The sequence below is a fragment of the Hippopotamus amphibius genome, chromosome 15 (genome assembly GCF_030028045.1).
Source record: "Hippopotamus amphibius kiboko isolate mHipAmp2 chromosome 15, mHipAmp2.hap2, whole genome shotgun sequence".
In the NCBI taxonomy this organism is placed as follows: Eukaryota; Metazoa; Chordata; class Mammalia; order Artiodactyla; family Hippopotamidae; genus Hippopotamus; species Hippopotamus amphibius.
The window spans coordinates 62,535,523-62,551,518 of NC_080200.1; the positions used below are offsets into that span (position 1 = coordinate 62,535,523).

General features: G+C 44.3%; 1 protein-coding gene across 9 annotated transcripts in view; it reads left to right on the forward strand.

The window, feature by feature from the left end:
• Window positions 1-15,996, forward strand: part of SEMA5A (semaphorin 5A) — a 482,622-nt gene that overhangs the window by 7,279 nt on the left and 459,347 nt on the right. The window lies entirely within an intron of this gene.

Sequence of the window (15,996 nt, forward strand, 5' to 3'; positions counted from 1 at the left end):
GGAGTTGGAGATTAGCATAAAACACTTTATGTGTATTCAGATAGTTTGTGTATATTGAAACATAAAAAAGTGGAATTCAGGGGTGCACCCCTCCCCTCCCCCACCCACGGGCACAAAAATTCCAGGGAAAATATTGTATCCTCATGACATATTTTCACACATTACAGAGACCTATAGAAATTCGAGAATGTTTTAGAACTAGGGAAGCCTTTCTTATTTTGTTTTTGTGATGAGGCCCGTAAGCCTTGTCACTTAGTTGGATTTATAGATTTAATAAGCTGAAACAGATGAGTGGATAAACAAAATGTGGTCTAGCTATCAATGGACCACTCTTCAGCCATCCTGTGAATGAACTCTTGATAGAGAGTGCCGTTAAGTGTGAACTTTAAAACATTATGCTTAGTGAAAGAAGCCAGTCACAGAAGACCTCATATTGTATGATTCCATTTATAGAAAATGTCTAGGAAAGGTAAACCTGTGAAGACAGAAGGCAGATTTGCAGTTGCCTGGGGCTGGGGCTGGGGCTTGGAAGGCACTGCACATGGGTGATGGAAATGTTCTAAAACTGCATGGTGGGGCCAGTCACACAACTCTGTACATTGACTAAAAATCTGTGAATTGTACACTTACAGTGTGTAAATGTTATGTATGGTATGTAGCCTATACCTCAATAAAGTTGTTTAAAAAAAGAAAAAAGAAATCTGGGACATCATCTCCAAAGTTAGAGTATGTTAGACTGCCCATGGCCTACACAAATCCTGCTGTGTTTCCTGGGAATTGTATCTGTGTTTCCATGATTTTCACAAAGCCTAGCGCCGAGGCCACCAGATGCCGGGACGAGCAGCCTTGCTCCTGCGGCACTTCCTGGGACGTGTGCGGAGCTGTGATCTCTGTCATGAAAACGAGCAAACCCAGGTTGTTTCCAGATGAGACCAGAGAACTAAATCCAACCAAACTCATCGGCCCACCTGGCTACTCAGTGTTTTCTACACCCTGGTTCCCAGTCGTTTGTTAGAGGATACGTCTCTTCTGCCAGTTTTATTGGTACATGGCATTGCTTGGCGTCCAGGGCGGGGGAGTCTTTGAAAACACAGAATCTCCTGGTCACATTAGAGCTGCAGGGTCTGGAACTCCCGGAGCATGGCTCTGCTCGCCAAAGGATGCTGCTTTCCTGGGATGGAGCAAAGTGCCTGATACCCGCGTCTGTATCCTTGTTCACATAGCAGAGCATTTGCTTCCCCTGGTAAGGTTACTTCTAACAGCCAGAGCCAGTGGCAGAAGGCAGGTTTTGAATGCCCAGAGCCTCAGTAGTTAGAGTGGAGAGTGCCTTTCCTTTCCCCATTAGAAGAAGAGCCATAGAATCACTTCTGGCTCTTTCCATCCTGCCTTGGCACGTTTTTGCAGTTACAGCACAAGCTGAGAGTAGGTTATGGGTAGAGATACACATGAATTGCCTGTAATTTCCTTGCTCTTCGGCTGGTGTCTCTGGATGGGAGTGTCTTTAGCTCTTCCCTCTTGTTTATGGCAACTTCCATCTGTTTAGTGCATGAAAATCCCCTCTGCCTGCTGCCTCGGGGCTTCCTCATCTCTCTCGGGCACCTTGCTCTCCCCACACCAGTTGGTTTCCACATGGTGACTTTCCGTGGGAGTGTTTACTTTGGCAAAGATGGTCCAGGCTCCAGATACACCCAGCATGGCTTTTTGAGAGCTGGAAGGGACCCACCCACCTTCAGAGCTCATATGCCATCTTTCCATTAGTAATAAAGATGGTTTGGAGAAGCATTTTTTTTTAAGCTCTTTATTGGAATATAATTCTTTATACTCTTGTACCAGCTTATGAGGTACACCAAAGTCAGTCAGCTGTATTTATACACATGGAAAAGCATTTTTAAACAACATCTAATTTCTTCAGCCCATTTAGTAGTTGTGTGCAAAAATTGAGAGGGACAAGAGTTTAAAATCCTAGTGCAGTAGTTTTATTGACCTCTTACCGGTGTCATTTCTAACTTGCTCATTCAGAATTTGCCTCCTCCCAAACTGGCAGCCTAACCTACACACAAATTAAGAGTAAAGTTTAAAAATGACCATGTTTTTTCTATTACCAACCCTAAATTATTACTCACCCTTGGTGAGGGGTGAGGAGTTATTTATGAGATTGCATTAATATTTCCTTCTGTTTATTGGATGGCAAAGGAGTGGGTGACATTTATATTTTGATGTCACTTTTGATAGCTTTAATTGGTCAATAAAATACCATTTAGGCGGGTACTTTTGGTGGTTGTTTTCTTTCATTTCCAAGGAGCTAATGTTCTCTATATTTTAAGGATAACTAGTTAGGCATTCGATTAAATGGATTGACTGGTTACATGATTAGAGAAATTTCCATGCTGCCAGGACAGATATTTAGTTTTGAAACACAAGGAATAAGAAAACGATGCCATTTTCTCTTGTTGTAAGACCTCCGTTAGAGTCATTGTTGATTCGTATTGGATCTGATAGCTGGAGTTGATCATAATTAAAGGAACACGTCGTGTTGCCTGCAGAATTATGTGAAGACGTTGCCTAAGTGGGGAAATGTATCAGACCATTAGTTTAGATGTTTTTTTACTTTTTTCTAACCATTTCTTTTTCTGGAAAGCATCCAGATGTTAACCTCAAATATCGATTTTGGACACTAAAATGTTTAGGATCCTACCTTTATTCTAGCAGTTGGAACACAGGGAAGAGCCCGACATGTTCACTTCACAGCCTAGAGGGCTGCTATTGCCGTCTCTTCTCTCAGCTGGTCCCTCCCTTCCCCCGTCCTTGTTCTGAAGTTTAAACTTGGAGGATCTTTGGCAACATGTCGGCAAAGGAAAACTGCTTTAACATTGGAGCTCGGAGTTAAAGTTGGACATTTTATTTATTTAAGTTTAATATTTCTGGGCTGTAAATATAGAAGAAAGATCATGTTTTACTGAGCTGGGGTCCAACCCCCAGATGCTGAACCTTTGCCCAAGGTAAGGTGACCAGATGTCCCACGTGGAAAGGCGAATGGCAGGATTGTGGTTTCCCCTTCTTTCCGATGAGGCTGCTCCTCACACATCCTTCGATGACCTTTTTATCCCTCCTGTCAGAGGGAATCTCCTTCTCTCCCTCCTTATCGTGATCCTCCTCTGGTCAGTTTCTCTGCGAATCCAGCTGCCTCTTAAGTATTGCGTTCCTCCATCACCACAAAGTTTTGAGCCAGGCTGAGCTCGAACTTGTGATTGACCCTCTAGTTTCTAACAAGACCTGGCTCGCTCTCTTGCCCGTCCCTCCTCTCTTTCAACTCCCTCCCCGATGTGAAAGGCACTTGCCAGGCTTTGTCCAGGCAGTGGCATCTGCAGTACTTGCTCTTTGCTCTGGGGATTCGGAGCTGCTGCTGGATGATGGGCTATCATAGATGTCATCGAAGGACACGCTTTTTTGCTCAGTCTTGTTCCTGGGCTGCTCCACGTCGGCTCCTATAGGTGAGTTCTCATCTAGGTCAGGTACAAATATGCCGGGAACGTGATGGCTGTTGGTCCACCCCAGCCTTTGCTTCACATCTGATGGTGCTCTGGAGCTGGGAAAAGCGGAAGCGGGCATCGGCTTCTCAGGCGAGGGAAGCGCTTGTGAGAAGGCAGTGGGAACCTCGCCATTCCTCAGCCTTCTGTCCTGGTGGGAGAGATTGGAAGCCTTGGAGCTGTGCTTCTCAAGGCCCTTCCTCCTCTCCGTCTTGAATTCTCACTTCCTTGGCCCCTGGTCACAAAGCTGGTGCCAGGAAGGTGGGGATAACCTGAACCCAGGTGCTTGAGTGGACGGTGTTTCCTTCTTTACCTGTCTACCCCCGCTTTCTTTACAGTGCACATCTGAAACTCGTGTAATGCCCCGTGAATGGAAATTGTGCAGTGGTTGGGGGTCGGGGGTGGAGATGGGAGGTCCAGGGAGTGCACATTGGCTGTCAAGACCTCTCACGCAGCCTCCCAAGTCAGGCCTGGAGCCAAATTTACTCTCCGTCTGCCAGCAGTGATGGAATTCCTAGGTTCTGTCGCCAGCTTGTGAAAAGAAATCATTCAAGAAACTGCAAGCTGGCGCGTAAGTATTGCAAAGAGTCATTCACGCGAAAGCTGACGCCGGCAAATGTTATTTAACTCTGAACAGTTTCTCCAGGCCCACCTGCTGGTTTTCCATCTCCTCGCGGTTTATCTTGGTGCAGAGGAAAGCCCGTGGTGAAGGGCTCACAGTGGAGATCTTAGAGGACACGTCGCAGAGATGGTACCGGCAGAAGGGCCTTTCTGGATGTCTCATACCTCACTCATCCCTGACCCAGAAATCTAGGCAGTAAGGTCCACTTGTTTAGAACTCCGTGGAGTCAATACCAGTGCTTGGACGTTCGTTGCTAAAGTGGTAAACTCCAGTTAGACCACAGAGGGGAACAGTCCGTTTTCATAGTGGTCAGACACCCTGTCAATTCAGATGCCTTTAAGACACTTAAAAAGTGTGTCTGTTGATGAATTAATTGTTTATTGAGGGAGGCTCAAGGAAATCAATGCTTTGAACTTGGACCATGGCCAGAGAGGAGACTGACTTGCCAACATGGGGAGGAGAATACAGAGAATAACACATCTTACATTTTTGATTAGGAAGAAGAGTACCTCCCAAGGCCTACGTGGTATTTAAAAGGGACTTTTTTTTTTTTTTTCTCATATAATGAAAATAATAACAGTAGATTAAACAGACCATATCCAAACCTGCTTTGTAAGTATATTTGATTTATTTGTTTGGGTTTGTGGATGGGAGTAGTACTAGCTTCAGACTGAGTTTGGGAAAGAGAAGACCAGGTAAACATTCTTCATGTGATCTTTGGGACCCTGAGTTCCTTGATAATCTTTCAGAAAAATCTCAGTTTTTCTTCTGGTGGCCAGTTACTTTGTTCTTTTCTGTCAAGAGGGAAAAGAATATCATGACTCCTCAGCTAGTAAGTATAGAAGAGAGAGAAACGCAGTCAAGTGCAGATCTTGGTTCATACTTCTCCAGAGTGTCACCCAGATCTCTGTCCTCTATCAGAATGCCCAGCTCATTGGTGCATTGGTTTGGGGTCAACAAGAAGACGGAACACAGAAAGGAAAGGATTGCCCCTGAATACTGGAAAGCCCTCTGCGCTCCAGAGAACATTGGTTCCATTTCGTCTCTTTTTTTCCTTTTAATAAATTTTATACTAACTTTTTCTGACCTCCTCCTGCCACCCAGACAGTCATCCTTTATGGCAAAATCAGTCACAGCTCCGATCCTTCCCGTCTTCAGTGAGCTTGTGATCTGCAGAAAAGCCACGGAGCATCATGATATAGTTTGGTGTGGGAACAGCCTCAGTAGACTGGGGCACTGACCAACCTGCCCCTTGGAGTGGGCACCGTGGAGGTTGTGGCCCACAAAACAAGGTTACGCCTTCACCCCCTGTTGATCTGTAATCTGGAGTCTCTTTAATTACTGGTGGTAGTGCATGAACTTTAATGCAAGTTTGGATTTGCCGCTAAGTGCCTTTCAATGGGCTTTTAATTTTTTGTTTTTTAAATTAAAAGTGTATATTTCCAGAAGAACTGGCTTTTGGGCCCAGATTTCCTGCCTGGAGGTTGCTGGAGACAGGGCTAGGTGAGAAGAATAAAAATTGCTATTGGAGGCTTGGCAAACATCATCATTAAGAGGCCCCGACAAAGGGCACAATTTGTGAACGGCTCAGATCTGGGACTGATGTGGGAGGCCCGCAGGGCCAAGGGCCCTTTGTGGGTTCCTCTTTAATTGTACTTTTGAGCGAACACTGAGTTTCATTAAGCCTGCAGGGGTAAACTTATGAAAACAGGTCAGAAGCACGTTAGGGAAGGCTTCTTGCTTGAAAGAGTGTGGGAACCCTCGTGTTTACATCTCTGTTGCTCTTCAGGTGAGTATTACCCTGCATTTTGTTGTATTTTCTTTTTTAAATTTTATTAAAAAATTTTTATTGCATATTGGAGTGGAGTTGATTAACAATGTGGTGTGAGTTTCAGGTGTACAGTAAAGTGACTCAGTTACACATATGAATGTATCTATTTTTTTCAAATTATTTTCTCATTTAGCTTCTCCTTGTCATCTAGAGAATATTGAACAGCATTCCCTCTGCTGTGCCGTAGGTGCTTGTTGGTTATCTGTTTTAACTATAGCAGTGTGTACGTGGCAGTCCCAAACTCCCAATTCATCCATTCCCCCCAACCTTTCCACTTTGCTAACCCTAGTTTGTTTTCCAAGTTGGTGAGTCTGTTTCTGTTATAGAAATAAGTTCTTTTTATCGGTTTTTTGTTGGTTTGTTTTTTAAGATTCCCCATGTAAGTGATATCGTATGACAGTTGCCTATCTCTGTCTGACTTACTTCTTAATACGGTAATCTCCAGGTCCATCCATGTTGCTGCAAATGGCATTATTTCATTCTTTTTGATGGCTGAGTAATATTCTATTGTATATATGTACCCTGTGTTTTTAAACCTAGCCGTTGGGATGAACTTTGATATCTGCCAGTTAGCCATTTTGCCTGATAACGGCCGTGGACCCAAATAAGTTACAGTTTATGTCAGATTTTTAAAAAGTCCCTGGTGAAGGGAACCATCAGTGCCAGCTAAATCCATCCCTCTGTCTTTCCTCTGTAAGAGAAGAAAATGATTTGTATCAATAGATGTATTTCTATCAAAGAGTTTGATATTAGATGTTAGAGAACTGGTTGAAAGCTAAAGGAATTCATATAGATATAATGAGAGGTACATATGAAACTTGTAAAATATACACGTTTGAAATGTTTGGCTTTTCTGAGCAACTGGGAGGTTGTTAGCTGTTTCCCTTTCCGACATTAGCTTCCAGATGATTCATGGGATTTATTTAATTAAATGCTCCACATTTAAGTGGAGTAGAGGCCCAGGGAGTGCTCTAAAAATAGCATCAATTGTTTTCTATTGATCTACAATATGCAATATGGCTTGCTTATACTTAGAGAAAAGACATTCAAATTTATGTTAATAATCTTTTTGAAATTATTTAACTGTTAGTTCTAAAGTGAAAAATTTATTTAAAAAGTCTTATGGACAACCTGAAAAATTCCCTATCATGAAATGCTACTCCTTCATTGCATTCCAGAGGAGGAAGCCAGGTTTGAAATGAGAAGCACGTCTCTGTGACTGCCACAGTAAGTTGAAATGTTCCTAGGGGTAACTGGGCTATTTTTAATGTGTTCAAATGTATCCTGTGGTGGCTGATTTCCAATGGTCCAAAATTAGTCATGGGATCTTGGCCACCACAGTGTCTGGGGCTCAGAGAATCAGCGTGCTCCACATCTTTGAATTGTCAACCTAAATCTACCACTGGGATTGATTGCTTTGGTCAAACAATACATCATTCTTCGGAGAAAACAAAGGATAACCTCTCATTGTGAGCTAAGAGGTCGGGAGCTGTGGAATTACACGCTAGGCAAAGTGGGTGCTGAGTAAGATTGGGAACACTTTCTGACTTTTGGAAGATGACAGTCTCTTGGTGATGAGAACAGTTAAGTACCTAACAGGGACATTTTTATTTTATTGGTAGGGGCATAAAAAAGAACAGCTGAGATTTTTTTCCCTCTTCTGTTTTGTTTACATGAAAAAAAGGTCAAAGGAGAAGGTTGATGGGACCCCTAGGGCAGGAAAGGCCTGGTGATCACAGGGGTCTTTCATCTGTGGAAAAAAGGAGAGATACAGTTACCCTCCTGAAAAGATCTCTTCTTACACATGTTGCCCCCAATCATTCTAGAGACAGATGACCAATTCATTGTGAAAGAATTATGTTTACATTTCCCCATGTCTAGAGAAACATTTCCTTATTAAATACACACGCAGGATACAATTATCCTTTGCTCTGTTCATTGATTACTGTTTTTCCCGAAGGTTTTTTGTTTGCTTATAAAGTAATCCATAGTTGACAGAAGATGGGCTAATTTTTAATAGCTTTATTCTGACAAACCTTTTCTGTTGTCTTAATTCAAATCGACATGGGAAACGGGAGGTGGATCTGAGTCGAAGGAAGGGAAATGCTCTTGGTTGAAGCATAGTGTCTTATCTGTTGACTGCCTTCTAATTGATGTAACCATTCCATAAAATTACAGAATTTGGGGGACGCTGTTGAGGCTGTCCACTGCATCTCTTTGTCTGCAACCAGGGCCTTTTCTGAACCCTCAATGGAGAGATCATGATGTATTTTGTTCTTAAAGAGGGGCTACCATGGAGGTTCTATTATAACATGGGCCAGTTGTTTCTACTGCAGTCCAGCTCCAGAGGAGCACTGGGTGAAGGATGACATTTGGTCATCTGAGAAGTGTTTTACCAGAAACATCCTCTCTGCCAGACCCCTGGCCCTGTTCTGGGAATGCAGAGTGTGTAGGGGACAGAGATGCTTTCTGCTCTCTTGATGCCGATTTTCCAGTAGGATGTTTCTTGTCCTGGCCTGGATGCCATTTTTTTCCAGTGATTCTCCAGAACCTGAATGATGCTTCAGATACCATCAAACTTTGAGGGTTCCCTAGAACCTCGAGCCAGGATGGGGTGACAGCAGTTGGGAGACTGGGGCGTGGGAACATTGGAAACAGCATTTTTGCCTTCATGCCCTGGCGGAGCTTCCTTCCCTGCTGGGACTCAAGGGAGCTGAGGAGGTTCGGAAGATGCCCCGCTGGCTTTGATGCATCGTTGGCACTCGGTGCAGGGCTCTGGGGAGGACCCTCCACTGGGGGTGCACAGCTACACCCATCAGAGCACGTGTAGCCAGAATACGTGCCTTTAGATGTGGTTTTCTGTGAGCAGAGAGGGCCCGAAACCCAGGAATGACTTCAAGATGACTAAGGGAGGGGTGGAACTGTCCACAGCCTTCCCTTCAGGATCTTAGAGAAGTTTGCAGGCATCTCCATGGGGTGACTCAGAGCCCTTCCTCATCAGGGTGGGATGCTGGGACCTCTGAATGATTAGCTCACTGTATGATTTGGATAAAGGTGTTTATGTCAATAACTCCAAATGTGAGATATGTTTCTCAGTGTTTTTCTTAGAGACAGAAATCACAGAATCCACCTTCCTTGCAGGACCGTCATAGCCAGTGTCTAATGCACTTTGCAGTCAGGATAGAGAAGGGAAGCTGACCTTTCCCGAAACTGAAGAGCCTCAGGATGTGAAGATGGGGAACTGGCGCTGGAGCAGGGTCAGATAACTGAGCTGCTTAAGACTCACTCCCGGCCAGCCTTCCCCGGGGATGCCCGCAAACCCGCCTGCCTGTCTCACTCTGATTTCCTCGCCTCTTAACGTAGTGTCCAGCTTTATGGGAAAGCTCCTTTATAGAGGGATTCAGCCTGTTGGTCAAGATCCCTGGTTAGACTGTGTGCTGCTGGAGAGGGTCATTTCTCCTTCCAGAAGCCTTCCTCTGTGTATCCCAAATGCTCCCTTTCTCTGAGCTGAGCCATCATCAGTGGGTTCCTTGACGTCAGAATGCCAGTGACTATTTAAATCACTGAGGTTCTGTGCCGGTGTGGTCCATGCATCATTTCTCATTGAGAGCCAGTAGAATTAATTCACTTCCATTCTATTTTTTTCCCTTTGTCTTTGATATAAACCTGAAAGAGAAGCACCTCATTTGGGGATAAATGTTAGCAAATAGCTTAGAAATAAAGAGCCTATTTTAAATTAGCCCCCTTTTCTAAGAATGTTGTTTGAGACTTGAAGTGATGTGGGTTGTTTCCTTTTGGATGTTTAATTTGGAGAAAGGTGTTGATGTTTTAATTACCCATCAAGTTATATGCATCTGTGAAAGCCTCGAAACATAAAACATTGTGGCTGTTAGTTTAAATGGGAATATCTGAACTCCCCTTCTGTCACCTGCAGCCCTAAGTGAAAGTGATTTTTGTTTTTAAACACGTGGTGTGTCTCTTCATGCGATAACCCAGCACAGCAAAGAATTGCCGACTTGCTTTTGATATAATCTCCAGAAAGTCATATCTAAGAGAGCCAGAGGATGTGGGGATCAGGAACAGCAAGTGGGGGTTCTGAGGAAATGCCCCCAGCACCTCTTTCTGTCTGCCAAGCTGATTCTTTCACTTTGCCTTCTCTTCAGAGGTCACACTGGCCACTGAGCCTTTTGGAAACCATGTGGAGTCTATTTGAATACGACACCTTTTGGGTTTTATGGTGGTTAAGTTTTAGACAACTACTCTGAAGGCTACACTTCCACATGATCCGAGGGAAAGTATAAAGCACTGAGAATCTGGGTAGTGAAGTAGCAGAAAGACAAGTTAACCATACATACATCAGGTTGCCCAAAAGAATTTAAAAAACATTTTTTTAATTTTTTTTAAGTTTTTGGTGTCACCATGTGGCATGCGGGATCTTAGTTCTCCGACTAGGGATGGAACGCGAACCCCCTACGTTGGAAGTGCAGCATCTTAACCACAGGATCACCAGGGAAGTCCCCAAAATAACTTTTATTTCATAATGCCCCACCCCCTTCTTGCTGAAGAGCTTTAAACAGAATGAATGAGTAACTGAAAGCAAGCTTCAGTTACTTGTACCCATGGAATTTTATAAGGATTGAAATACCAAGTGGAGGCCAGTATTTGAACGCAAGTTATCAGTTTATAATGTGGAAAAAAAATTCTGGCTCCGGCTCAGTAGATATCTTAATCATGTTGGCAGAGGCCTCTAGGTCAAAGTCTGAAATGTTCCTGGAGTAAAGAGCTTGCGTGTTTTATTTTGTTTTATTTGAAGTTTATTAGTGGTAACTTTGGTTCAGTAGCTCACTGTGAAATGAAGCCCATGGTCCTATATCCTGAAGCTGTTGGGAGGAGCTGCGTCATGGGTGGGGAGCAGACAGAGGAAGAGGGAGCTCTCAGCTGCCTTCCGGGGGCTGGCCAAGAGACATCCTGACCTCTCAGAAAGGTGCTGACCAGCCTGGCAGCCAGAAGGAACGCTGTGGGGACGTTTGCTTCGATGATACAGGTGGAAACATGTGCGGCAAGGTTGGCACCCTGACCCAGGCAGCTTTTCGCACCCAAGGCCTGGCCGCCATCCCTGGACGGTTCTTCAGACCGTAATGTAGCTGACAGCTGGTTGTGCTTTCAGAACTGGAAGGAAGACTTATGGTAATAGCCAGAACCATCTGCATACAGCGCTACAACAAGTCTCAAAGCTCAGAAAAGCTGCCCTTCTGCCTGTCTCTCCCAATTTTCTGGGAGCATCAAGACCTGCAAATATAGCTGCCATATCTTACAAATTACCTAATGGAAAGAGAAGCGAAAATGAACAAGTGGAAGTCCATCAAACTCAAAGGCTTCTGCCCAGCAAAGGAAACCATCAGTGAAATGAAAAGGTTACCCGTGGAATGGGAGAAAATATATTTGCCAATCATATATCTGATAAGGGGATAATATGCAAATTTATAAAGAACTCATACAACTCAATAGGAAAAAGCCAAATAATCCAATTTAAAAATGGGCAAAGGATCTGAATAGACATTTTTCTAAGGAAGACATACAGATGGCCCACATGAAAAGATGCTCAACATCACTAACCATCAGGAAAATGCAACTCAAAATCAAAATGAGATAATACCTCGCATCTGTTAAAATGGCTATTGTGAAAATGACGAGAAATAACAAGGGTTGGCCAGGATGTGGAGAAAAGGGAACCCTTGTGCACTGTTGGTGGGAATGTAAATTGGTGCAGCCACTGTGGAAAACAGTATGGAGGTTCCTCAAAAAATTAAAAATAGAACTCTCACTTGATCCAGCTATCCCACTTCTGGGTATTTATCTGAGGGAAAGGAAAATACTAATTCGAAAAAGATATCTGCACTCCCACTTTTATAGCAGCATTATTTACGATAGTCAAGACATGGAAACAGCCTAAGTATCCATGATGGATGAACGTATAAAGAAGATATGGTGTATACACACACACACACACATGAATATTATTCAGCCATAAAAAATAAGGAAATCCTTCCATTCATGACAGCATGGATGGACCTTGAGGGCATTATGCTGAGTGAAATAATTCAGATAGAGAAAGACAAATACCGAACGATTCACTTATATGTGGATTCTTAAAAAAACACAGCCATCAAGGCACCAGAACTCATAGATATAGAGATCAGATTGGTGTTTGCCAGAGGTGGGGGAGCAGGGTGGGCAAAATTGGTGAAAAGTTTCCCAAGGTACAAACTTTAAAATAGTTAAAAAAAAAAGGTAAAAAAAAAAAAGGAAAGGACTGCCTATCATAACAGCTTTCTAGACCTCTGGAGCTGGGTCCTACTGAAGTTTCCTATAGATGCCTGGCTCCCAGATCAAATTGTTTTTCTTCCTGGGAGTTTAAGGAAACAATGTCGTTCTCTTATTTTCGGCTCAGGGGCCTCTTATCCTTTCACTCTTCTCATAAGAAAATACATTAAATTGATAAACTAATTTGTTTCCATGATCTATTTGCCACGTAGCAAATAATCTCATCATTTAGTGGTTTAAGACAATACTTTGTTATTCCCTCTCACAGTCCTTTGGGTGGGCTGGGCTCGGCTGGGTGGTTCCCCTTGGGTCTCTCCTGAAGCCGTGGTCCTGTGGCAACTGTTGCTAGCAGTCTAGCCTAGCCTCATCGACGACTTTGTAGAGCTGCATGTTGCAGATGGTTTCACTTGGACATATGGCCTCCCTCTTCTTACATGAAGGCATGGGTTTCAAGAGGCAGAAAACCCAAGTTTCCAGGCTATATAGAGGCTGTGCTCAGAATTAAGGATTTCCACTGTATTCCATTGCTCAGGGCAGTCCTAGGGCTTGCCCAGACTCTGGAGGTTGGAGAAATAGAGTGCTTACTGATGGGCAGATGTCATGGTGCACTGCAGAAGATCATGTGTGGGGGGCAGGGCTGTTGAAGTCATCTGTGGAGAAGTACCATCTGCTACATCATTCCTCATATTCAGTGTATGAGAACCGACAAAGTTAATGTGTAATCACGTGCTTGAGTCAGTCATCCTCGACTTCCTTTCTGTAAAGACAGGATTTGGAAGCAAGCACACAGGTACTTCAGCAAATACAACATGACGTATCCAACTCACAAATGACAAAAGGGTCATCTTCTTCCCTCAAATGGAAGTTTTCACTCCACGCAGAAGATTCACTGCAGGATTCCTTTAGGCATCAAGGTCTTTTCACTGTAGGTTATGAGATGTAGTGGTTACGAGAGTGGGTTTTGCATGGAGATGGGTGGGTTTGTAGCTCCGTTCTGCCGCTGAGGAGCCAGGAGAGTTTGAGGAATGTACTCAATCCCTTTGTGCCTCACTTTCATCAATTCTAAGATGCTAAGAGTAGTTCCTGCCTCTTAGGGGTCTTCGTGAACATTTGTGACTGTCGATGCATGTAAACTGCCGGCTCTGTAGTGAACGCTCTTAATGTTAACAGGTATTACTGTTGTGATGACTTGATGAATGGAAGTTCTCTGGACAGGCCACGGCGTGGGTTAACCTATTCCTCTGCTCGAGAGCACGCGGCACAATGCACTTGGCTCAGCCCCTGTCTTAGGTCACCTGCACGGGAATGCACACAGGGCAGAGGAAGGAAGGAAGGTGGGAGGAAAAGTGGAATTAGCTAAAAATAAAAATTGTTGGAATGGAAATTGTTGCTATACTCTACATGAAAGCAAGTGTCTCTTGACATTGGGAAAAAATGAAGGAGAGGTTGGTGAGGTCTTATCCTTTTGTTCTGGTATCTTCTGCTTGGTGCTGCAGAGCCTTTCTGAGCCTTGTCCAGGCTCTGGAAGGTTCATCTACGTGGACCGCATCCAAAGCTGGCCAGCTTTCTGCTTTTGGCTGGCGTCCTCCTGATGGGAGCACTGGAGAAGGGGGTGGGGGGAAGAGGGCTTGTGCCCCGTGGGCTGGCTGCATCCTTCCACCCAAGGCCTCAGCACCCATAAGGGGCCTCCACACAAGGTTCTCAGGGCTGGGAAATGCGCCCTCCTCCAGGGCAGCAGGCCTGGAGATGGTAGCTGAGCCGGCTGGGACTGGCCCTGGCTCTGAGCTCTGCCTTGTGTGTTTCCCTCCCCAGCGTGTCAGGTGGATGTCACTGCTATCCCTGTATGGTAGGTGGTCGTCCTGTTATTTGAGTCATCACACGAAGCTCACATAAAGTCACATTAAACACCAGGGGTAAAGCAGATCCTGTCACCAGAAAGAAGACAGTGAGCTGAGACAGGGCCCGAACCCCGGCCCTTTAATCACCCAACGTCACCAGTCACTCGCGGGGCTGGAACCAGGGGCCTGAGCTAGCAGCCCTCCAGTCACTGCTGGCTCTCAGGGAAGACGTCACCCCTGGAAGGTACCTAAGGGCTGGCAGCATTTCCATTAGAAATCGGGAGCGATTGTGTTCTACATCCATCTCTCTAAGCTGGATGATTCTTATTTTCCAAGCTGAAGTCTCCGTTGGGCAGTGAACAGCTGATTTATGTAATGAAAGGCACCTGTGAATGCTGTGAATTAGTTTTGATAAAATCGGTAAACTGTTTTACCCCGAACAGTCCTCGTCAATGGGGTCCAAGATATATTTAATTTCAGATATGTAAACATGCAAATAGCTGTTTACTTATTGGTTTATACACACACATCCTACTTGGCTTTCTAGCTGAATTCTCAGCTTCAGTGTCTGTTACCCCCAGGTTTTAATGTACTTTGGGAGAAGAGGAGGGCTTTCCTGACTCAGACAGATTTCCCTCTTCCTTTTGATGTTTTTATATCTTTGGTAGCAAGAACTCTGCAACTCAATGTACAGGACAAATACAAGCTTTATAGCAGGTCATATTTTGGATGAAACGTGTGGCTTATTAATGAGGAAGAAATGCTCCTTTTGATTACTTTTCAGTTTGATAACCCAGAGGGGTTCCTAATTGTCTGAAACATGCCAGAGTTCTTTAAAATATAATTGCTGCAAACATTGGAATAATTATTCCTCATGATATAACTCTACAAAGGGCCACAAGGATAGATATTCCAAATAATACAGTTTTTGCTCTAAATTCAATTATTTCACATCCACAGAGCTTCTCTCCCTAACCTTACACATCTATTTAACCTTTGTCCCACCTCTCTATTGGTGAATGCTTAAAGAAGAAAGATACCCTTTCTCCGTCTGTGTTCTGGGAAGTTTGACATCTCTGAAGACCTTACCAAACTCTCCTCATTCTAGTTCCACTTCACCCCAGGGCGCTCAGCAGAGGCAGTGCCTGGGAGCAAGTGGTGGGGTATTTTTGGTTGTCCCAGTTGACTGGGGGTGCCCCTGGCATCCGTGGCCTGAGGGCCAGCACGGCCAATATCATCTGTTGACGTCCCTTGAAGAGTCCTTTTCCCTTCCGGTTCAGAATCGGCTCTTAAGTCCCAGCTCAAGTCTGGGCTCTCAGGGAATACACGGCCCTCATCTCACCTGCTCCTGAGCTTCTGCTGACCTTGCTGTCTCTGCCAGTCACCTGATGTAACTGTGAAGTTGTACGAGCTTGCCAGGTTTTCTTGTAAAGGGCCTACTGGCAAAGTTTTTAGGCTTTGAGGTCCACATGATCTCTGTCATGACTCAGTTGTGCTGTTGAAGCGCGAAAGCAGCCGTTGGCAGCATGCCAAGGAGTGGGCGTGGGTGTGTTCCAATAAAACTTTATTTATACAAATAGGCTGCAGTTCAGGATTGGTCCATGGGCTGCAATTTTCCATCCCTGGCTTAAAGCATATGCAATAGCTGTTTTCGTTGTTCCAAAAAGGTCAACTGTTGGCAGTTTCATATGATTCAAGCTAATATATTGTACCCTTTGTTGTAAATCTCATTATCATCTGAAATGTGTCTCATTTCTACTTCAAACACATCCGAATCTCTCAGTCTCCTGGTTTTTTTTTTTTTTTTCTGAGCTTGTTTTTTGTCTCTATGATGTCCAAGTCAAAGCCTGAAAT